The following is a 24,142-nucleotide window of genomic DNA, read 5'->3' on the forward strand; positions in this document are numbered from 1 at the left end:
TCCCCCCTGCCCAAGGCTCTGGGGGTCTTCTGGTCCGAGCCACCAGGAGAGGCGTGACTGGGGCCTGAGCATCATGGGAGGGGGATCTAGGTGAAGTCTCTGGATTTCCGGTTCCGATTCCGAGAGTGAATCTGAAGGCTGATGCCGGGGAAGAAGGTGGCGTTCCACCAGCAGAGCTAAGACAGACCCAGCGTACTGCCTCATGTGCTCCTACCAAGGACCATGGTTAGGCAAAGAGTGACACAGCAGCGTCTCGGGGCTGTCCAATGATTATTAGAGAACAGGGAAATATATGTGGAACAACAACAACAAAAGAAAACTAAACATCCCCCCAAGGCTCACCATGCAGAATGATTAACTGCTAACATGTTCCTGTACATTCTCCGGCTGTTTATATTCTGCGTCTGTGTGTGTAAATATTTAAGTGTGCACATTTCTCCCAAAGTGGGCTCATCATGTACAGCTGGCTTTGTGACCTGCCTTCTGGCCCTGGCGCTGGGGAAGGGGGACCCACCCCCAGCGTGCTGCCGCCTTCCCATGGTGCAGCTGCCTGGGTTGCTGGCTCTGGGCGATGTTCAGTTTCCCAAATATGGGCAACGCAGCACCGAGTCTCTCTGTAGCTACACCTTTGTGCACATGGGGATCATTTCCGCAGGGGAAATTCCAAGACGTAAAATTGGTCCGTCAAAGAGTTTCGGGTATGGGGACTTTGCGGGGTAGATGATCAAGCTGACTTTCAGAAAGCCTGAACCAATTTAACTTGCACACACAGGCCCTCGTTCCCTCAACCCCAGCTTGGCCCACATGCTCACCCTGGAGCCTGCGGCCATGTGCACCCACCCTGGCCCCATCTTTGGAGGAAGGTGGCTGGTGTTGGCTGCTGTGGGTCCCTGTGGGGCCCAGAAACCAGAGGGCACCACGGGTGGAGAAATCCTGGACCTTGGGCAAGCCCTGCCTGGGCCTCACTTTGCCCATCTGCAAATTGGGGAAGCCAGCTTCGCAGTTCTCTTCCAGTTCATATGGTCTCTGAACGCAAGCATCTCCATAATCCCACCCACTGGCAGGGACTTCTGTGACCCTCACGGGCACTGTGGCAGGCACCAGGGCGGACATCATTTTCTGAGCACTCACCCCAGGCACGGGCCATGCAGTGACAGGCCTGCTAACCACCAGCTGGACACGAGAAAACCAGGCTCGGGTGAGCAGCACTACCGTACAGTGGGCGGCTGAGGAGGGCTTGGTGGCCGCCGCGGGTTCCTGGGGAGAAGGGTGTGTGACATCACAGGAGCTGTGACCTCTCTGAGAATCGCTGAAGGGAAATGGACATGGAGGTGACCTCTCAAGGGTTCCTGGACCCCAACAATCCTGTAAGCTGTGCAGAAGCGGCGCCCCTTTCGTGGCTGTCACATGCACACACGCTCACTCAGCTTTGCCCGCGAGGCCCGCACGTCAGCCCCTCCCAGAGCACCCAGCATTCTCTTCCCGTCACACATGTGCACGTACACACATGGAAGCCTATACTTCAGCCTCGCACATACGTGATCATACTTAGACACACAATAATAATAATAGAATAGTGATAATTTTAATAACACGTGTATTGCCCGTTTACTACGTGCCAGGCACTTCCCAGGCCTTGTTGAGTCCTCCCAACAACAGGCACAGATGAGGTGAAGGCACCTGCCTGAGGTCACAGCGGAGTGAGGGGAGGAGCCCGCCTTTGTCCCCCCCCATGCAAATACCTCCCTGCCCCGCCCCGCCCTCGGTACACAGTCGAACAGACCCCGTTTGTCCGGACTCAGGCAGCTGGAGACGCTGTAAATCCAAGCTGCAAACCACGTTCTTGGCTTCTGCATAGACCCAGCGTTTTCTCGGACCTGCTCTGAGCGGGGAGGAGGCAGCACCCCACTCTGTCACTTTGCTGAGTCTGGTGCTGAGTCCTTCGTTTTCCCATAGGTCCTCTGCCTCCTCCCTCCTCCCTCCTTCCTCTCAAGCCAACCTTGAGGACAGCAACTGACTGTATGTCTGGCTCTGAGGTCAGTGCTGGGCTGCAGTGGGAAGACAGCCCGGCTCCCATCCTCAAGGGACTGACCGCTCAGCCAGTCACATGAGGCCCAGAGGACGGGATTGCTCAAGGTCACACAAGAAGCGACAGCAGAGCCAGGCCTAACAGCCAAATCCCCCTCCACCCGGGCCAGGCTTTTCTCTGGGGAGACAGCACTTGCCCGCCAGGAGAGCGAAGGCGTGTACCGTTTCTCTGAAACCCAGGCTCTCCAGGCTGCACTCACTGCCGTGATGAGGAAGGGAGGGGGGGCCCAGCTGGTGAAGGTTCTGGCAGCAGGAGTTGAGCAGCTTTAAAAGGATGAGGGAGGGGATGGGAGGCGAGAGGAGCATGCTAGGAAGTGGGACCAGCTGTAGCCACGGTTTGGAGGCTGGAAGGTACCTGTGAGCCCAGCACCAAGGAGGAAGCAGGCCTATCGGGGGAGGCTGGTGGCTAAGGGAGCCGTGCGAGCTCTTGGCATCCCTCAGATTCTTTCTGGAAGGAGGGGCTGACAGGTCTGGAGTGATCCCGGGGACTCTGCCAAGGTTGGCCCCAGAGGAGCCCCGGGAGGCGCTGAGCGGGGCAAAGGTCTCCCTGGCATCACTGACCAGGCCTCATGGAGGGTGGAGCCAAGAGGCCCTGTTGGCTGGGCCACCCCCAGAGAGGGAGGCGGCCAGATGGGTGCAGGTACCAGGCTCTGAAGGTCTGTGGGACACATTGACTTCAAGCTCCCTGGCAGATTGGGCAACTGCAGGCCAGTGTGGCAGGTGGCAGAGGTGAGTGCCGGGCGGAGACTGGAAATGGAGCTGGGAACCCAGCTGCACCGGCTGACTCTGTCGGGGCGGGGCAGCTGGGCCAGCACTGGGATCCCCAATCGCACTGTAGCGGAACCAGCGAGGGATTCAGGCAGGAGCCTCCAAACCACAACCTGTGGGTGTTTACTTTCCACCTCGATTTCCCGTCTTCTAGTTAACCGCCTCCTCCTACATCAGGTCTCAGCTCAGGCAACCCCTCCTCAGGGAAACTCACCCCGATACCTGCCCCGCGGAGACCAGCTTCACACACTGGAGGTGTGGCCAAACTCCTCCGGAATCGCACTGTTGGAACTGAGGCTTCTCCGAGCACCGTTTGCAATTATACTTTCCTTGAAAGGGCTGTGTGATTGATTTTGTGCACCTTCTGTGAGCTCTGGGAGGGCAGGAGAGTGTCTGCTACACTCACCATAATATCTGCGGGCCCTGGCATATAGTAGAGTCACAGGTGATATTTATTGAACAAATGGGTGGGTGGACAGGGAGATGTATGTGTGAATGATTGGATGGGTGGATGGATGGGAGGATGGGTGGATGGGTGGATGGAGGGATGGATGGGTGGATGGAGGGATGGATGGGAGGATGGGTGGATGGAGGGATGGATGGGAGGATGGGTGGATGGATGGGAGGATGGGTGGATGGAGGGATGGATGGGAGGATGGGTGGATGGAGGGATGGATGGGAGGATGGGTGGATGGAGGGATGGATGGGTGGATGGATGGGAGGATGGGTGGATGGAGGGATGGATGGGAGGATGGGTGGATGGAGGGATGGATGGGAGGATGGGTGGATGGGTGTTGAGTGAAAGGATGTGTGGATAAATGGATGTGGATGGCAGGTAGGTGAGCGGGTGGGTAAGTAGACAAATGGATGGGTGGATGGGAAGATGCATGAGTGGAAGGATGGATGGGTGCAACTTTGGAATGTTAGACTGCTAGAATGTTATCGTGAGACTCTGGATGCAGACTCAGAGAGGTGAAGTAGATTTGTCCAAGATCACACAGCAAGCCACGTGACCCCAAACCCCTGTTTCCTAACCACTGTGCCAACAGCCTCTGGAAAAGGGGTCAGACTCCCTTATCCGAGTCCTATCTCACTTGTGGTTTCTGTGTGACCTGGGACAAGTCCTTGGGCCTCCATTTCCTCTTTAAAAGAAACGGTTATAAAACCTAGGGTTTCCCTTAGCTTCTCGGGAAAGCCAGCCTTGCCGGGATTTGCCCCGCCTGGTTCTCCCCACACTTTCCTTAAAGCCCAGTGGAACTGTCAGACTGGGTACCAGGCCTTTGGGCTGAGGTGAGCCAGCCTGGCCAGCAGCCCTATCTCGGTGGGGATTTTCCACCCTCAGGTGTGCCCCGGGGGCAGGAGGGTCGGGGATGCAGGTTGTAGAAGGGCTCCTCAGTGATTTTCTGGCTCCACATGCCCTGCCTGGACCTTTCTCACTATTCGTGTGACCTCAGCCCAAAGCTGGGGGACAGCTCCAAGGAACAGGGGCTCCACATTTTGACAAGGAAGGAGCCTTTGTGGCAGCCGCCTTAGAAAGTAGGTCTTAGGCCCCAACACAGGACTGCGGGAGTCACTGGAGAAGGGGATCTTGGGGTGTGTGTGTGTGTGTGTGTGTGTGTGTGAGAGAGAGAGAGAAAGGGGGGGGGGGGACAGCTCTGTGCCCTGTGACAGAGGTGTGGGGTGCAGGAAGCCAGCAGAGAAGAGGAGGCTGGGGCATCAGTCACAAGGACTCCTAGGGCCATAAAATCAGGCAGAGGCCTTTGGACTTTATCCTCTAGGGCAAAGAGCCATATATTTTTATTGATGTCAGAGAGGAAAGACGAGGGGGAGAGATAGAAACATCAACGATGAGAGAATCATTGATCAGCTGCCTCCTGCACGCCCCACACTGGGGATCGAGCCCACAACCCGGGCATGTGCCCTGGCCGGGAATCAAACCGTGACCTCCTGGTCCATAGGTTGATGCTCAACCACTGAGCCACGCCAGCAGGACAAGAACCATTTTCTTTAAAAAGGCTTTCTCTTTTTTCTTTCTTTTTTTGACTCTAAAAGAAATCATATGCACACTCATTATAATAAAATAAGAAGAAGCAAATAATACAACTGAATGCTCAGTAAGAAATAAATTTCCCTTCTCTCTTCCCCAATTCCCTCCCTAGAAGGCACCCCTATGCCAGGTCTTTCATATCCGTGAGATCTCGGCAGTATGAGTCAATGCGCAAATCCCTCCTTTTTACACAATGGACGCATATACTACACACCATGCTGCAGTGCTGTGTGCTTTGCCGATCATCTCTTAGCATTGATTTTACTGCCACGTGCCCTCCAGCTGCACGGACGCTCTGCACTTCATTACCCAGTCCCTCCTGATGGACAGTGACTTTTTTTCTAGCCTTTTGCTTCCACAAACAATTCTGCAATGAATACGTCCTTGTTCCTCCACATTCGAGCACATGGGCTGCTACACGTGTCAGATAAATTCCTAGAAGTGGTATTGCTGGGTCAGAGGGTGCGTGCACCCAACGCTCCCTCCACAGGATCCAAGTGCCCCCTGGGGAGGTTTTGAGCAGAGGAGTGACTGGCCTCCAGGTCCAGGCCACCGTGCCAGGTGCATCTGGCGAGGTGGGAGAGTGAGGTATTTGATGAGGAGCCCTAGGTCTCGAGGTCTGAGACAGGCTCAGGGATCTTCAAATGAGGGTTCGCTCTGTGTCTCCGAGAGCTCCCAGCTCGGGTGCTCCCTGGGGGGAGGGAGGAAGGGCCCCAGTAGACAGGTCCCTTGGCCGTGGGGAGAGGCCCAGCCCCTCGGCCACGCACGGACCACATCCCCCAGGCTGGCTGCACGCAGCCCAGCGTGGGGAGAGGGTCCGACGGCGGCAGCTGCTAGGGCCGAGTTCAGCCAAAGCCCTTGCGGAGGTTCTGCCAGGAGTTTCTTCTCTTCCTTCTCCCAAGTCTTATGCTTCAGGCGGGGCAGTGTCATCCTCCTGTTTCCTGTTACTTTACGAGGCTCCCTGGAAAGCAACAGCGCTGGAGGCCCTTTGATGTCTGGGCCCAGCCTGCCTCCGCCTTGGGGAGAAGCGTCTTTGCTGAGGATCAGAGGGGAGTCAAGCTGAGATCGTCCCTAGGCTCCCCCCCCTCCCCCCCCGCCCTGCCCCGCAAGGGCTCCCCTGGCTCTGCTCTGGCCAGGACAGCAGGCTCCTGGAGGGGCTGGGGCGGTGGGGGGGGCGGGGGGGGGACCATTCCAGCCGGACCAAGGCCCCTGTGATAGAGTCCAGAAGAGCACATGGAGGCCCAGAGAGGGCAAGGGGCTGCCCCAAGCCACACAGGGGGCTGGTGACGCGCTCCCTCTCGGGGTGACCAGACACTGGGGGCCACGGGGGAGGGATTTCTGCTGGGATCCTGGCAGCCTTGGGTTGCTGGTCTCAGTTTCCCCTCCTCACTTCCTAGGCCCTTTTCTGGTGTGGAGGTGGGTGGCTCAGGCGTGTCTGCAGTCACTCCTGGCTCACTCCTGGGCTCGCTCGCTCTCAGCTGTGTGACCTTGGTCAAGTACTGACCACCTCTGAGCCTCAACTTTCTCTTCTTTAAAATAGGATAACAACCATCCCCACCCCAGAGGGTCTTCGGGAGGGAAATGAGAAGATTCAGAAAGTGGTTAGCACAGTGCCCACCACCTGGACAGTCTCAAGAACAGCTCTTATCGCCCTGGCCAGTCTGCTCAGTTAGAGCATCTCCCCTCCCCGCCCCGCACCCCACACCCCCACACCCAAGGGTAGAGGGTTCGATTTCTCAGGAAGGGCATTTATCTAGGTTGTAGGCTTGATCCCCGGCCCAGTGGGCACATGGGAGGGAGGCAACCAATCAATGTGTCTCTCTCACACCGATGTTTCTCGCTCCCCCCCCCCGCCCCCCCGCCGCCCCACCCCACTCAATCTGAAAGCAATGGAAAAATATCCTCGGCTGAGGATTAAAAACAAATAAATAAAAGAATAGCTCTTATCACTGCTGTCAATGGTGATAAAAAGGATTGAGAAAGGGGGGGGTTTGAAGGAGAAGGGGCGAGTGTGCAGGAGACTGGCTCATGCAGGTCCCCACCCTGTCCAGTCATGTTCTAAGAAAGGGCTGGCCTGGCCCTGCAATCCAGGGAATGAGACCCTTCTCTGCTCCTCCTCCTCCTCTGAGCCTCAGCTGGAGGGGGTGGGGGATGGGTGGGGAGAGGGTGCTAGGCGTGGGTGGGGACACCGGTGGGGGTGCGAGTGGGGGTGGGCGTCTGGGAGGCATGGCCCCACAGCCTGACTCCCAGGCGGGAGAGGGAAAGGGGGCCGGTTTTCTGGCAGAGCCGACAAGCTGTGGATTTGACTTGGAAACGCATTGAGAAGTCCCTGGCGGCTGCCTCCTCCGAAACAGCCTCTCTGAAGTTGAGCCCAGGCCGGGGAGGCTGTTTTCTATAAAAGGGGCTCAGGGGACCTCAGGGATGGAGGAAGGGCTGAAACCTTTCCCCCAGAATTGCAACACGCACAGCCTTTGCCCTTCCCAGCGCGCCTGCCCTGGGGCTGGAGAATTCCAGCCACTGACCCCGCCTGAGTGGCCCAGGAGGAAGGGATCCTGCCCTCTGGCACTCCCAGGTGGGGAGGCGGGCATCTTCTCAGGTAGCCTCAAGCCTTGTCCTGGGGGCACCCCCTTCCTGGCTCTTTTTGTCATATCTGTGCTTAGGCTGTGATTTTACTTGCATCACATTTTTTAAAACTGACTCACTTGCTAAGACCTTGAATGCATTTCTTCAAAAAGGAACTGTACGCTGCTACTGTAAATAGAAGACTTGCGTCACTTGCCACACAGAGTAACCCCATAAATAAAATACAATAAAAACAAAACAATGCTAGATTCTACATGGAGCCTGAGACTTGCTCTCTCTTCGATTAGAGAGAGAGAGATTAGCAAGTGTGAGAGGAAGACTGACTCGCAGCCACTAAGACTTTCTCCTTGATTTGAGCTGCCAGATCAAAATGCAAGATGCCCGCCTGGCTGGCGTAGCTCAGTAGTTGAGCGTCAACTTATGAACCAGGAGGACACGGTTCGATTCTCGGTCGGGGCACATGCTCAGGATTCAGGCTCCATTCCGTGTGGGGTGGGTGGGAGGCAGCTGATCGATCAATGATTCTTTCTCATCATTGATGTTTCTGTCTCTCTCTTCCTCATCTTTCCTCTCTGAAATCAATAAAAATATATATTTTTTAAAATACAAGATGCCCAGTTCATTTAAATTTCAGATAAACAAGGAGTAATATTTTAGTGTAAGCAAGTCCTAAATAGTGCATAGGCCATACTTATCCTGAAAAAACAACAACATTATTTGTTGTTTATCTGAAATTCAAATTTAACTGGGCACCCTGTGTTTTTCTTTGCTAAATCTGGCCACCCTACCCTTGATGAGCGAAAGGCAGTTTTAAATGAACAGCTTTCTCAGTGCTAAGGGATTCGATGTTTGCATGTGGTGTCCCTAATGCCACCAAAAATAATCTTAAGAAAGGCTGTTCTGATTCAAGGTGGAGTTAGACCCAGAAAACACACAAGTGTGGGAATTTGGCGGCGGGAGGAGCACAGTGGTTGGGGACGTTCTGAAAGGCTCCCTGGAGGGGAAGGAGGCTTTGGGGCTGGACCCTGGGGGCCAGCGAGTGCAGGGCAGCGGGCAGCAGCCTCCTGGAGATCTGAACACCCTTCCCCCCTCCAACCCTAAGGCTTGAGAGAGAGGACACGCCTCAGGGATAAAGTCCTGACCCTGCTCTCCGAGGACAGAGGGGCTTGTGTTTGAGGAACTGCGGCTTGTGAGCATGAGTGGCTGCATGTGTTTGCCCAAATCACACCCGCTCGGGACACAAAAGGGCTTTGAGGACATCTCCTCTAACACCTCCCTGAGCCCCTGCCCACACGACTGGGAATCTAAGGCTTGCTTGCACTTCTCCAGTGACGGGGTGCTCACTACCTCCCTAGGCATCTCTTCCCATGGCCGGGCACCATGACTGTGAGAAAGCCCATCTTTAGACTGAACAGAAATCTGCCTTCCTGTCACCTTCTACCTGCATAATCACTCTGGCTTGCGTAACAAAGTGCCCCCCTGTGCCCAGGACAGACCTGATGTTTGTGGGCTGTGATGATAGCCCCCTGGGGTCTGAATAGACCCACTTCTTTGAACTGTGCCACTGATGACTTGATGTCTAGCTTCCTCATTTGCAGGGAAACCGGCTTAGGGCCTCGGACCTGGGACACTGCCTGGGGAGGGGCCTGACTTGTGTGCTATCTTCAGGCAGGAGGCGGGAAAGGTTGCCCGTGGGGAATGCTGGGAGCTGAGGTGAGGAGGGGACCAGGACAGTGAGGGGAGTTCCTTTCTTGCAGATGCCCAGCCAGTAGGAGTTGCAGGAAGAGCCCTGAGATCTGGGGGGGCTGTTCTCCGCTCAGTCCTCAATTTGCTGTGGCTTCAGGAAAGTCCCCTCTCCTTTCTGGCCTCAGCTCTGCTTTATGTACTAAGTGGCTTGGCCTGTTCCCATCAGTAAAACCATTTGTGCCTGTACTGATTGATGGGCGCTGGCTGGCCCAAGTCTGTTCTGGCTGGAGTTCTGGGATGAGAAGGATTCTGAGGCAGTGTCTGGGTTCAGTGGGAAAACGGGTCGTGTGTGGGAGGTGGCATGGTGGTCCGGGAACTGCATCTGTGCCAATCGTCGCCTTGAGGGGTCTGCTGGCCTGGCAGAGCACAGCTCTGAGATGGCAAAGCCAGATGCCAGGAGATGACCAGTGAAGTTAGGGGTGGGGGAGGGCTGTCCCTGCTGGGGGGAGGGAGGTGCCTGCGTGGTTTCGGTGGCCGGGCCCTGCCTTCTCCAGCCTGCAGACTATCACCCGTGTGCTGGCCCGCGCCCTGCCACCCAGCCGGCCAGAGCACAGAGGCGCTCTGTGGAACCCTGTGAGCAGGCCAAGACACAGGCTAGCGGGTGGTGTGGAAGGCGGCAGGGGAGGCTGGCTGGGTGCGGCTGTGGGAGTGCGGCTGGGCCGTCTCCGCCCGGGGGAAGGTCTCTAGGAAAAAATCGGGTCAGAGCTCCACAAAAGGGCTTTCTCCCCATCCCTGCCCTGCACGGTCGGGAGGAGGGAAGAGGGGGAAACCCAGACTCCCAGTACCTCAGAGGGCTCGTACCGAATCCCCCAGCTGGACAGGATCCCTAAAAATCAAGGCGTCCTCCCCAGCTATGGACCGGCCTTGCTGACAGATGGCAGCTCTTTCTTTGGAACGCAGTCCAAGAGGGGGTCCCACCACCTCCCCAGCTCTCTCCTTGGCTCCTTCCTGGTTCTCCTGCTCTCTTACCACGTGACCTTCACAAGTCCCTTCCCATCCCTCTGGGCCTCAGTTTCCCCAAATGAACGAGGAAGGACTTGGACAGATGGTCTCTGCAAGCCCTCCCAGGTCTCGAATTTGGGAATCCAGATTCCTCGTGCTAATAATAAGCTCTTGCCGCTTATAGCTACTTCCCCCAACCCGGTGAGGTGGGCATGGTGAGCACTATCCCCCCACTTCTGTTCAGATGATGAAATGGAGGCCCACGGCATGCACCCCCCCAGAGTGTAGGGGTAGGGAGCGTGCGTCATAGCAGGCCCAACTGCTCCACTCGCGTTTGCTATGTGGATTTCCACGTAGGAAGTGTTGTGAGAAAAAATACTGTGTCCCCAAACTGCAAGCCTCGTGCTCTCCAAGACGTCTGCGGTGGGAGCCGAGAAGGACCCCTCCGGCTGCACGCGTTCTGGGTCAGGGGCCTCGCCTGGGACTTGGGCCAGGGCCTCCTGTGTCCAATGGTGATAAAGGGGATTTGCACATTTGTGAACAGAGACATTTCCCATGGAGGTTGGACGTGTTCACTACACAGAGAACCACAAAGCACGCCAAGGTCAGCGCCACAAAGTGTTAACGCTGGAAGGATCTTTAGAAACCACCTGGTCCATCCATCCCTTCCTCCCTGCCCTTTACTGAGGGGAAACTGAGGCCCAGAAAGGGGAAGGGATTTGGTCCCGGTCACACGGCATCAGTGACAGAGACAGGACAAGAACTTGAGTCTCAGCTGCCTCCTGCACCTCCTCTACTGAGGGACTGAGCCCTCAGCCCGAGCATGTGCCTTGACCGGGAGTCGAACCAGCAAACTTTTGGTGCACAGGACGACTCCCAACCAAACGAGCCACACCAGCCAGGGCCCAGGCCACTTTCTAAGGAGGCAACGAGGTAGGGGGACAGGGGAGGGGGAAGAAAAAGAGAGGGCTGGGGGTCTGGGGGCAGTCAGACAGGAGGTGTGTGGGGCCAGCCGCCTGCTGATAAGAGACCCACAATGCCATTGCAAAAGGATATTTTATCAAGATGTAATTTTTCCCACTGCAGACGCTATTTTCTTTCTCATGCAGACTATACTGACCTTCGAGATAAGGCACCTAGACATGCTCACACTAAGGCAGCCAAAACATGAGGCAGGAGGAAAAAAATTCCTTCTAATCTCCCCCCACCCTAGCCCACTCCCCCCCTCATTTCCTCTCATTCTCTCCAAGTTCTCATGTGCCCGTCTCCCCCCCCCCCCCCGCCCCCCCACCACCTCCCTGGGGCTGGCTGGCCTCTTCCTGCCTTCCAGTAAGTCAGCCCAAAGGAGCCAGGAAGGTATGTGGCCCAGGGGAGGTCAAAGGAGAGAAGCCCAGAGGGGCCTCCCCTGGAAACAGAGGCTCAGACCACAGGCGCTCCCACCACGATGTGCAAGCGAGGGCAGCAGTGGGGGACATGTTTTTATGGGCTTCCCTGGAAGCTTCTCTCCCTGCCCCCACAGCCCTGCAAACGAAACCCAGAGCTCTCTCTGGTTTGGGGGTTTAAGCTGGAGGTGATTAGAGCCTTCCCCACTCGCAGATTCCTTGCTCAATGACCCTCACTCCTGACCTCCTGGTCCCAGGCCTGATGGGAATTTCCAGGGAAGGGGCTACCCTGCCTATTTCCACCTAAAAACTCCCAGACGTAAGAGACCTGGCCAGACAGGAGATAGGAAACCCACCAGTCATTGCTGGAGCACTGCCGTCTGCTCTTTAGGCTCTCTTGGCCTCAGTCTCCCCATCTTCCGGCTAAGGAGGTTGGGCTCAGGTGTCCTGGCCCTGAAATTCTACCTTTGGCTTTTTCAGAAGGTGATGTTCTACCTCGGGCCTCCTGGGCGCTCAGCAAGTTGGCTGTTTGGCCCCCCGTGTGTCAGTGCCCCGCCCCTGCTCTGCTCAGGAAGTCCACCCCACCCTTCACATCTGGATGGAATTTACCCCCCAAAGCAATTCAATTACCGGTGATCTGATCAGGACGGCTCATGTGTCAGCGGGGGCCCTGGTGAAGGTTGCTCCGCTGGAGATGAGGGTGCCTGGGCCTGCGGTCCACGCCTCTCTCAGCCTGGGTGCCTCCTGAGGCCCCTGGGGAGGCAGAGCGTGATCACCAGGGTCCTGCTGAACAGGAGGTGGAGGCCCAAAAGGGGCTGCCACCCCCTGCCCCCCGCCCTGACTCAGTCCCCCTATTCATTTAAGACCTAAGTCAGCACGTAGAGACCAGAAGGAGAGGAAGATGGTGCATGACTTTTACACCAAGTGGCCCAGCCCAGTGCCGGGCCAGTGGAGCCTATGAGGGTGGTAACCTCATGACATATGTTCCGATCCCTAGCAGAGGAGCCTGGCGGGAAAGGCTGGCGCCTGCCTGCAAGACTGCGATAGGGGGGTTTTGGGAACCGAGTGCAGTGCCTTCGCGTGCCCTCTTGGGAATTAGGATCCTCCCTCCTGTCTTCCTGTGGCTCCTGCTAAGTTGGCCCGTGAGGGGCAGTGGGCTTTGGGGTCTCCTGGTTCTTCCAGCCTGCATTTATTACCTCTTATTCTGAGCCTGTTAGTCGAGAACTGTTTTCCCGACCCTCACCATCCACACACACAGGAGCGTCCTGGGCCCAGGAGTTCTGGGCTGGAGTGTGCTGTGCCCTTCTGCAGGGAGACCTCCGGGGAGTGGGGAGCACCAGGCTGCCCAAGGAGAGGTGAATCGGGCCAGATTGGAAACAGAGCGGGTCAAAACCCTCACGCACAGCAGCAGCAGGACCACACCTGTGAGTGTCCACTGCCCTCCAGGTGGCACCATGGGCATGGGCACGGGCATGGGCATGGGCCGGGCAGGGCTTGCACGGCTGAGGACACAGCACACACGTACACACACACCACCTCCTTCCGTCAGAGAGTCTCCCCAGGACCACTCTAGAGTTCATTCTGGCAAACATTCATTCATGCTCAGCTCTGATGTGGGGAGAATGGAAAGTCTGGGGCAGAATCTCGACCGCTCTGGGGGCTCACGCTGGCCCTGGAGGTAGCAAACACTGGCCTGAAGCCAGGTAAGAGCACGGGCTGGAGCCAGGGGAGGCGGCGCTTGAATGGGGGCTCTGCCACGTTCTGGCTGGGGCTTCAGGCAAACCATTTAGCCTCCCCACCAGCCTCCTCTGGTGTCAGGCTGTCGGGAACAAGTGTCTGGCAGAGAGGACCAGTGGCTGCTTTATTATTATCTTACGAAACAATTAGCATCGAGACAAAGACCTGTCACTTAGGAAACCTTCCTACCGCAGAGCCCAGCCCAGAACTCATCTGAAGCCCTCCTTCCGAAAAGGCCGCTGAGCGGTCGCCACTAGAGTAGCAAGTTCATGCGCCGAGTTCGTGGACCTGTCTCGTCAGCGAGCTGAGGATGGAAGGCGGATGATGGGCAGATGGCGGCTCAGAGCCCTCTGGGCAGGAAGGCTTCCCGAGGCCGGAGGATGCCACACTGACGGGGTGGAGAGTCTGGGTTGGGAAGGAGCGGGTGACCAGGTGGGGCACCAGCTTTCCAGGAATCTTGAATGTCCCTCCAAGTCGTTGGCTGCACTGGGGCTATGGGAGCTGCTACTGGGTCACTGCGGGGAGGTGACAAGATGCAAGGGCTTCTCCAGGAAGCTGCTGGTGGCTGATACAGCTCACGCCAAGGGGCATCGCTGGTGAGGTGCCTGCTGGACCTGCTGGAACCCCAACAGGACTTAATGCCGGGATCCATCCGCAACACGAAATTCCAGACAGGGGCATCACCATGCCCTTGGCGAAACCCCTCACATCCTACCTATCACATGATCTCCATAATTCAATGAAATCGTTAGCATCACTTCACAGAGGAGAAAAGCTGTGTCCTTAGATTGGGGATGTCACACAGCCGTTAGGGGCAGATTGCGGCCAGGAACCCAGCTCTCCTGCATCAAAACCCCTTTGTCATGGAAGGTTTGGGGTGCTCTGCCTGCCCACTCTCACTAAGCGTGCAGACACTCAGCGGTGACACGGTGCTGGCAGTCAGGGGACCAGGGCTGGGGCCCAGCAGCGAGCCCCCTGAAGATGCTGACCACTGGTTCTGGCCACCAGCTCTGTTACTTACTACCAGTGTGGCCTGGGGAAGCTTCTGGACATCTCTGAGCCTCGATTTCCCCCGGACGGGGAGGAGAGATCTGCAAAGAGGGAGGCTCTTTCTCTCCATGAGCTCAGGGAGGGTGTGGACTTGCCTCTTGTACCTGGTGCAGCCCCCGTGGCTGCACAGGACTCAGTGGTAGGAACTCCATCGACATCACCCTCATAGAATTATTCACATTTATTATGGGCACTTACTGTGGGTCAGGCACTGTGCTAACTAAACCAAATGGGTGGTTGGACAGCCGGTGAGAAGGAACTGGACTCTAACAGCAATGGGAAGCTGAGGCCGCTGCTGGGAGGTGGTGAGGGAGGGGGGGACTGCAGACCGGGAGGAAGGCACACTGACCGGAGGGAGCTGGGGAGCCGGGCACGCCTGCGAAGCGTGTCAGCAAGCGTGCTCCGAAGACCCGGGCTCCATGTTCTGCTCTGCCATCGTCTTGCTGTGTGGCTTTGACCGAAGCCCAGTCCTCTCTGGGCCCCTGGTCTTCCTCCTGCAGGACAGACGTAGGACACAGGACACCTGGGGCCGAGCTGCCAGGGAGGGAGGCTCCGCACCCGAGGCCTCCGGGCCTGTTGGGATCTGCCGTCCTGAAGGGGATTTCCTGGGACCAGCCCAGTCCCCAGCCCTGCTGACGTCTCCCTGGACCGGTGCCCAGAGTTGGGGGGTTTGCTCCAATCAGCCCTCTAGTGAGAAAGGCATGCGGGCAGGGCGGGCAGGCTCCCAGACCACACCTGGGCCCTAGGGTCTCCCCACCCCCTCCCCCGAGGTGGGGAAGTGGGAGATCTCTCCCGTTGAAAGGAGCCACTGCCCCTTGGCGCAACATCTGATTGCTGTGCGACCTCAGGCAAGTCCCTGCCCCTCTCTGGGCCTTGGTCTCCTGTCTCGGAAATGAGTAAGGCAAAGCTTTCCAAGGTCTTTCAGACTCTGACATCCGGGGTCCTGCTGGGGGCTGGGGGTACTGGGACAGGGAATTGGGAGGCGGGGGCTGGATTCCAGGGACTTGCTTTTCCTGCCGCAGAGCCAAAGGCAGGAGGGTTGGAAGGAGGGCAGCGGGAGAAAAGGAGCCCAAGGCCTCCAGGTGGCTGCTCGAGGGGGCAAGGCGAGTCTGAGGTTTTGGAAACATATTTATTTTTAAGTGTCCAGTGTCACTGGGGGGGCTTTTCTTTAGGTTTTGAAATGCTCCAGAAGTCAGCACTCCACATGTGCGTGTGTGCCGAGCAGAGCATGGGCTGTATTTATTCATCCTTTAGCCCGAGCCCTTAAAAATATAGACGGCTAATGTCTTCAGTATGTATGAAATATCCCATATGCTCGGAAACAAAAGGGGCTCTGTTATTAAAGTTTCATTTCCACACGCCCCCTCCCCTCCCTCCTGCCCGCCCCCCTGACACCCTGCCCTCCTCCCATCCTGCTCAGCCTGCTGGAGACAGAGCAGGATCGAGGAGGCAGGCGGGCAGCCGTGGCCAGAGCCCGGGCACGGCCGGGCCCTGCGTGAGTGGGTGCGGATTCTGGCTCCAGGTGAGGGGAGGCCCCGGGAGAGGAGAGCAGGGTCTTCCAGGGTCTCCGAGGTCCCCAGGGTGGCCAGTGGAGGAATGGGGGGCAAGGTGGCTCTTCTTGTGGGCGCCGATGGGGCCGGGACCCTGGCAGGGCCCCACTGTCTGGGACGGAAATGCCCGCTCTGCTGCTAACTGAAACCACATGTGTCTCTAGGCAGCGGGGCAGAGACGCCGCCAAGCCTGGGGCCTGGGGCTCGGGGCTGGGGGGTGGGGGAGATGCAGGCTGGTCCTCCGTGTACTGTGCCCCGGGGTGTATGTGTGTGAGGGGGTCCCCTCAGAAAGGGTTGGGGTCTTTTGCATTTGTACAAGTGAGAGCATGTCAAAGAGAGTGAGGGAATGTCTGAGTTCCGTGTGTGCGCATGGTGTGTGTGTGTGTGTGTGTGTGTGTGTGTGTGTGTGTGTGTGTGTGAACGTGCACGCATGTCTGCTGAACTGGCCTCCCCTCTTGGCCTCCTGTGGCCCAAGACCTGGGCAGACTTCTACCTGTCACCCAGAGCCTGGGAGGGGGTGCCTCCTGAGAGGGTCCTCTAGGGAGGAGGCACCCCAGCTGAGTTGGTGGTAGCCCTTTAGGCTGGGACTCCTCTATGGCCACCTTTTTCCTCCAGCCGGTTCGGTCTTCTCACACCTGTCAAGCATCTACCCATTTCCCAGAAAGAAAGGCTGAGGCAGAGAGCAAGGGGCTGCTGACAATCTCTTCTCCCTCGTCTGTGTTCATCTCTTTCAGAATGCTCGCCTCCAGGAGCGCGGCCTGTTCACGGCGGCCCTAGAAGGTGAGAAAACCAGGCCCGGGCGAGGGCACAGCTTGCCCACCGCATCAGGGAGACAGGGTGGGCTGTCCAGGTGTGGAGGGGCCGCAGGATTCGTGGGGCCTGGGCTCAGCCTTGGGGGAAAGGCTGGAGGCTGTGCTCAGATTCTGTGGCAAATGGGGGCACCCTGGGAGTCTCTCCCCTAAGGAGCGAGCCTGGCTGAGAGCTGGGTCTGGGTTCCTGCGGTGGCCCCGCCACTGCCTTGCTGTGGATGTTGGACAGGCCTCCTTTCTTCTCCAGGCCTCAGTGTCCCGTCTCCACAATGCAAGGCTAAGCCAAGATAGCATTTCCCAGAGTGTGGGTTTGCTGCTTTGAGATGGTGCTGTGTGGGCTACCAGATTTCATTGAACAAAGATTGCTATTTTCACCCATGTTAGGGGGGAAAACATAGAAGCACATCCAACCAGTGACTGGATTTCGATAAAAATACAAACTACCCAACCCTAATGAATGACCAGTGGGGACCCCTCGGGTCCTGTCCATTCTGGCACCAGGCTCTCTTTATGCTTCTACCATTTAAAATGATCACAGGGGTTGGTTCTGAGTGTCTGGGACCCGAAGATGTGTGTAGACCAGTGATGGCGAACCTATGACACGCGTGTCAGAGGTGACACGCGAACTCATTTTTTGGGTTGATTTTTCTTTGTTAAATGGCATATAAACATATAAAATAAATATCAAAAATATAAGTCTTTGTTTTACTATGGTTGCAAATATCAAAAAATTTCTATATGTGACACGGCACCAGAGTTAAGTTAGGGTTTTTCAAAACGCTGGCACGCCGAGCTCAAAAGGTTCGCCATCACTGGTGTAGACCATCTTTTGGTCCCCACAGATTAGCAGCCCTGTAATTCTTTGGTGAGAGTGAAAAGCTCAGCTGTCCTTTTGGAGTGGTGTGTGTGTGTGTGTGTGTGTGTGTGTCTCTGTGTGTGCATGCGTGTGTGTGTGTGTCTGTGTGTGTGTGTCTGTGTGTGTCTGTCTGTGTGTGTGTCTGTGTGTGTGTGTCTGTGTGTCTGTGTGTGTCTCTCTCTGTGTGTGTGTGTCTGTGTGTGTGTCTCTCTGTGTGTGTGTGTCTCTCTGTGTGTGTCTGTGTGTGTGTATGTGTGTGTGTCTCTCTCTGTGTGTGTGTCTGTGTGTGTGTGTCTCTGTGTGTGTGTCTGTGTGTGTGTGTGTCTCTGTGTGTGTGTGTCTGTGTGTGTGTCTGTGTGTGTGTCTCTGTGTGTGTGTCTGTGTGTGTGTCTCTGTGTGTGTCTGTGTGTGTGTCTGTGTGTGTGTCTGTGTGTCTGTGTGTGTCTCTGTGTGTGTGTCTGTGTCTGTGTGTGTGTGTCTGTGTGTTTCTGTGTGTGTGTGTGTGTGTGTGTGTATGTGTGTGTGTGTGCATGCACGCGTGCTTTGTGTGGGAAGGGACGGGGATGGAATAGGCAGAGCTGGGAACCAGATCAGCCCATCCCAGATCAGGGCTGGGTGCCCTAGGTCAAAGGCAAGGAGTATGGGAAAGAGATTGTTCCCTGACGGACATTTTCAAGTGCTGTGTCTGGCGTCAGCCCTGCTTTGAATTGCTGGGGTGTGTGGGTAGGCCAGGGGCCAGCTGACTTCAGCTTTTCCTGCCATTCAGCCTTGGCTCCCTGGCCACTTGGCTGCATTTTATGAGCCAACTCAGGACCGGCCTGGGAGGGGAGAGGGGGTCTGGGGAGCCCCTCGGCAGAGGCACCCCCGTCACTTCCCCAGGCTGGGCTGGTTGGAGCTGGTGCCATTGGGGACGGGCCCCCGCATGCTGCCCCCTCACCGAGTGGCTCTCGTGGCTCGCTCCTGCTCTTGTTACTCCTGTTTATCTGTGAACCTTCACGGGTGATAGGTCTCATCCCTGCCCTCCTGCAGGGGGCGCAGCTTCCCCAATGGTCCCTCTTGTCTCACCCGCAACAGGCAGAGGGCACCAGACTTTGGCTCAAGGGTGTGGACGGCATCCTGGGGTGGGGAATGAATTCTTGACCTCTTCTTGGGGAGACAGCAGGGGCAGAGGAAGGAGCCCAGGGCAAGCCCTGAGGACGGCGTCCCCGGCAAAGCCGAAGTCATTCTCTAGCCCTGTCCTCGGACGGAGAGACATCTGTCTACTTGTAGGGGGTTCATGTTTCTCTAGAAAGGCGCCCTCCCGGGGGTGGGAGGTGGGGAGCTTTAGGGCCAGGCTCCCTGGAGCAGGGATGGTCACATGGAGTCATCCACACCCTTGGGCCCAGGTTCAAAGCTGTTTCAAATCCTGGGGAAGCAGCTGGCCATGGTCAGGGGCACATTCCCTGCTTGCAGGACTTATCACATTCTAGCTGGCCTTGCGGGTCCTGCGGCTACACCCAAGGCCAAGGGCAGACAGAGGCCGGCTCTATGACGCGTTGGGCAGCTTTGTGGGCATCGTTATAGAGAGATCTGCGGGTCCGGGAGTGGGAGGGCGCACAGTTTAGTGGGCAGGATGTGGGCTTAGAAAGGAACCTCTCCCTAATGAAACATTCTCCGTTGGAAAATGAAACTGTTTATAGGACCATGGTCCCCTTAGATATGTGGGCGAAGCCTGGGTTCAGAGGGAGGCCAAGGGTTCTCGTTAAACTGGGGTTACCCACTGACAGCGACGCGCGGGGGCTCCCCCTTGTTCGCTCGCCCCTTGATTTCTTTTTCCTGGGCCCCGTACAGGCCGAGTGTGGAGTGGCGGCAAAGCGTTTCACCCACACGGTCACCTCCAGGTCTGCGGGTGACGGTATCGACTCCACGCACAGGAAGGCTGGGGTTTGCTCTTGGGTCAGGGAGAGAGACTAGGAAAACAGGAGGCGGGGTGGCCGCACTCTGCTCCCAGGGCACCTGTCGGCCTTGCCAGGCTGCCGCGTCTCCCTTAGCTCCGCTTCCCTCCTCTGTAAAACGGGTTTTCGTGAAGACCCAGGTGATGAAGCCCACAAGCCCTGGCACACACGGGGCCTGCCACCGGATCAATAATAGGTCAAAGGTATCGGGCCTGTCAATCACTCTGCTGACTTAAGGAGAGAGTGATGGTCATTTTCCATAAGAGAGAACGTGCCCTGAGATGAGGGAAGAGCACCAACTCTTTCTCAGGCCTCGGTACAGACCCAGCCTCGCCCCTCCTGGCTGTGGAACTTCAAGGTTACTTACCCCTCTGGGGCCCAGTTTCCTCATCTGTCACATCAGGGAAGCGATAGCGCCTGCCTCACAGGGTGGCTGTGGGGGTTGAATGAGCCAACCTAAGGCTCCTGCACAGAGTAGGTGCTCAGTGCACACTGCCTAGTTAGATGGGAACCTGGAGGCCAGAGGCCTGGCCCTGGGCTGACCCCCCCTCCCCCAAACAGTCCCTCCAGTGCCCGGTCAAGACACAGCCTTTTAAGATAGGAAGACCGGGACCGAGGCATGGGGAGCCCCAGGGGCTAGTTTCAGATCTTGCTGCAAACACTCCCAAACACCTCCTGGGGGATGCTGTGCGTCAGGCCCAGGCAGTGGGCGGGCAGTGACCTTGCTGTTCGTGATGATTGGCAGCAGGAGCACCGGACTAGTTCCTCCTGCAGGAAACCAGGAAACTGAGGCTCGGACCGGGGAGGGGCCTGTGGGGGCTCAACGTGGCAGTGAGGCAGGAACTGGAGGGCGGAGGCAAGAAGCTGGGGAACCGAGTGGGGAGAGGAGAGGGGAGGCCCTGTGCCTACCCTGCCAGGGCCTCCCTCCCAGCTCTGCTCGCTGGAAGCAGGGATGGTTAACGGGGAACAGGGAAAGGAGAGAAACAAAGCAAACAGTCAGAGAGCCCGGAGCTTGAAGTGCTGGGATTGTTTGGTCTGGCTGAGCACTCCTGGGCCACTCCCGGCAGCTCTGCAGACAGACTCCAACCCCCACCACATGTGTGTGTGCACGCGCACATGTGCACAGATACAGACACACAGCTACACACAGGCATACAGACATGCACACACACACACACACACACAGACACCTATGCAGACACACACCACACACATGCACGCACACACGCACATATGCATACTGACACCTATGCAGACACACGCACACACACACAGCACGGAAACTCCAAGCTCAGATGCTAGGGTGGCGGGTTTCTTCTAGCTCACCCTCCTCACTCCTCCCTATAACTGACACTAGCTCACCCTCCTCACTCCTCCCTATAACTGACACTAGCTCACCCTCCCCACTCCTCCCTATAACTGACACTAGCTCACCCTCCTCTCCTCCCTATAACTGACACTAGCTCAGCCCCTCACTGCACCACCCTAGCACCTACCGTGCACACCTGAGCTCTAAGCTCTTCGCGTATATAAACTTGTTTAATCCCCACAGGAGCCTGAGAGGCAGGCACTAATCACCCCTGGTTTGCAGATGGAAAAACAGGCTCGGAGAGGTGAAGGAACTTGCCCGAGAGCACATAGTTTGTTCGGCAGCCACTCCAACGCGGCCCGCGGAGCGCAGGGCGCAGGGGCCGACCACCGCCCCACACTGTCTCGAGGGCAGCGGCTCTGGCTCTGTGCCAGGCCCTGGGATCAGCACCATCACCCGCACTGCCCCTGCCACGTGAAGCAGCAACACCATGTTGCCCCTTTCTCAGGCCCAGGGGAGGGCCGCGACCTGCCGAGGTCACAGCGTGGAGGAGCAGGCTGACGCCCTAGTGTGCGCTGAGCCGAGGCTTCGGGGGCGAGGAGAGCGGGGAGCTAGGCCAGCACCCTCCAGCCTCCTCTTGCAGCTTCCTCTGCCGTAGCCCCCTTTCCTCACCTGCCTGACCCCGACCCGAGACCTTGCCTGTGCAGTGTCTCACGCCCTCACCCCGTGCAGCCCGCCCGCCATTGCCTCAACAAGTGTGTTCTGCGCGTCCTTAATAATAGCTTTGGATACTGTTGACAAAACATCTTTCCCTTCATTATTTTATTTCATCCTGTATGTGTGTGTTTGGGGAGATTATTATTTTCTCTTATCTTGGCTCCGCCACTCACTGAGAGTCCTTTCCAGCAGAGAGCCAAACCGACTGAGATACATAGCGAGTCCTCCATTGAGCTCAAAACGTCCTGCTGAGTGAGTGAATGCTGAGCAAACAGACGCGGTGCCAGCCCTGGTGGAACCAGAGGGTGCCCAGCACTCCCTGAGCCCGTCCCCTGTGCATGGCCGATGCTTCTCCCACAACCTCCCATTGACTCCTCACAGCAATGCCCAGGAGGTGGTGCTATTATTGGTCCCATTTTACAGATGAGGAAATCGAGGCTAAATCACTCTTCATGCCCTTGACTCCCCCACCTTATATTATGGATATTCCAACCCCTGTCTGCTGCCCTTCTGCCCACACTAGATGCCTTGGCGGCGGGAGCGACTTCTCTTTTCCCTGTTCTCCCCATGGGGTCTTGCACGACGCTGGCCCCCAGTGGCACCGATAAGTGTTTATTACATTCCGTTGGGAGGAAGGAAACGTAGGGAAAGCAAAGGAGGGGAGGAAGAGAGGATGAGTGGAGAACACCAAGCCAGGGCAGCGTAACTCAGTGTCCGTGCTGGCAGCCATCTTCAAAGACCGTTTCATCCAGTGCCGCCCCCACCCACATTCAGTTTTGGACTCCCTCTAGAGTAGCCTGCCAAGGAGTTTCCCAGGCTCTGCTTGCTCACCGCCGGCGACAGGTTGCTCAGCACCTACTGAGGCATGAAGTAATCCAGCGAAACGACTTCGCTTAGTGCCAAATGCTCCCCTGATCGCTGATCTCGTCTGAGTGCTTTCTCTGTGCCGGGCTCGTGACGTCCATACCAAAGCCGTAGGGACAATCTTTATCCTACTTTTACGGATGAGGAAACCGAGGCACGGAGAGCTATGTAACTGGCCCAAAGCCTCCCAGCTGGGAAGTGGCAGAAAACAGAGTACAATTCAAAGCCCAGGACAGGGCACGGGAGAGCATGCCCTCCTGACCTGTATGTAGGCCAGCGCTGTCCATCAAAATAAATGCAAGCATGCGTGCAAATTTAAATTTCCTAGCAGCCACACTAACAAAGTAAAAAGAAGCAGGAGGGAAAAAAAGGAAACTATAAAATTTGTTTTAATGATACATTGATTTAAATCCAAAGTAGCATCATTTTAACATGTAATAAATCTGAAAGAAATGTTATTGAGACATTTGACCTTCTTCTTTGGGTACCAAGCCTTTTGGACCCCTGGTGTGCACTCTTTATTTGCAGCTCATCTCAGTTTGACCTCGCCAGATTTCAAGTGCTCAGTAGCCCGGGTGGCCAGTGGCCACCATACTTACTGGGCAGTGCACTTCCATTCTAGACTGTGGTGTATCTTAGTGCACGGGGAAGATGTAATACACGTTAGCCACTAGTACCATTATTTTATCCCTGCTCGCTGCTGATGGTGGTCAGGGGGAGGCTGGGCTCAGGCCCCAAGCCCTTGGCATCCGCACGGATGTTTCTATTCTTAATCTGAGTCCTCCGAGCCAGCAGCTTGATGGCTCCCGGGCTGAGCCAAGCTGTGAGCCCCGGGCCTCTGGGTGAGAAGAGGCAGCCGCACTCTCTCTAAGAGAAGAGGGAGAGACCAGGCGGAGGTCTCCACCTCCCCGGCCAGCCAGCTGAGCACCACATGAAGGGAGGCCTCTTCGGGGTTTATCGGGCCCATCCGCCTGGAGTGTGTGGGGCGGCCAGGCGCACATCTGGAAGGGAGAGGGCCAAGGCTCCTCCTTCCGTGGTCCCTGCAAGCAGCACCTCCTGCACGCTTTAGGCGGAGTAGGTCTTTAAATAGAGCAAACATCCCCACCACTCTTTTAACACAATTTTTTCCAAAAACAAAAACAACAACCCTGTGAGTTCAGTGAAGCAGGAATGAGGGCTCTGCACTGTCCCTCATCTCTCTGTGGTTCCCGGGCAGCTGCCAAGTGCTTGCAAAGAGGCAGGCAATGGGAACCAGTGGTTCCCAAGCCAGTCTGCACACTGGCGTCACATGGGAAATTTCAAAAATATGCTGGGGCCCCAGAGGTTAGGACTGAATGGTCTGCAGTGTGGCCAGGGCTTTGGAATGTGAAAAAGATCCTCAAGAGATCTAACATGGAGGCAAGTTTGGAAACTACTGTGCCATCTCTTAGGGCAGTGGTTCTCAACCTTCTGGCCCTTTAAATACAGTTCCTCATGTTGTGACCCAACCGTAAAATTATTTTTGTTGCTACTTCATCACTGTAATGTTGCTACTGTTAGGAATCGTAATGTAAATATCTGATATGCAGGATGGTCTTAGGCGACCCCTGTGAAAGGGTCGTTCGACCGCCAAAGGGGTCGCGACCCACAGGTTGAGAACCGCTGTCTTAGGGGCACAAGCTCATTTAGCCCTCACAGTAGCTGGGAGGCAGGTGTAGTTATGGTTCCCACTTTCCAGATGGAAAAGCGGAGGCTCGCAGCCTAAGTTGCATAGTAGGAAC

At 56.6% G+C, this 24,142-nt stretch overlaps 1 protein-coding gene across 5 annotated transcripts in view; it reads left to right on the forward strand.

Annotated features, from left to right (window-relative positions):
• Positions 1-2,706: 2,706 nt before the first annotated feature.
• SYNPO (synaptopodin) overlaps positions 2,707-24,142 on the forward strand; it is a 68,876-nt gene continuing 47,440 nt past the window's right edge. For 3 of the 5 annotated variants that reach the window (XM_059698950.1, XM_059698953.1, XM_059698954.1), the window contains exons 1-2: positions 2,707-2,817; positions 16,628-16,673. The gene's annotated coding sequence lies outside the window, so the exon portion shown is untranslated. Of the gene's footprint in view, positions 2,818-15,778; positions 15,866-16,627; positions 16,674-24,142 lie in introns of those variants that run through there. The other 2 variants (XM_059698951.1, XM_059698952.1) reach the window with 2 other exon arrangements.

Source organism: Myotis daubentonii, chromosome 5 (genome assembly GCF_963259705.1).
Source record: "Myotis daubentonii chromosome 5, mMyoDau2.1, whole genome shotgun sequence".
NCBI lineage: Eukaryota > Metazoa > Chordata > Mammalia > Chiroptera > Vespertilionidae > Myotis > Myotis daubentonii.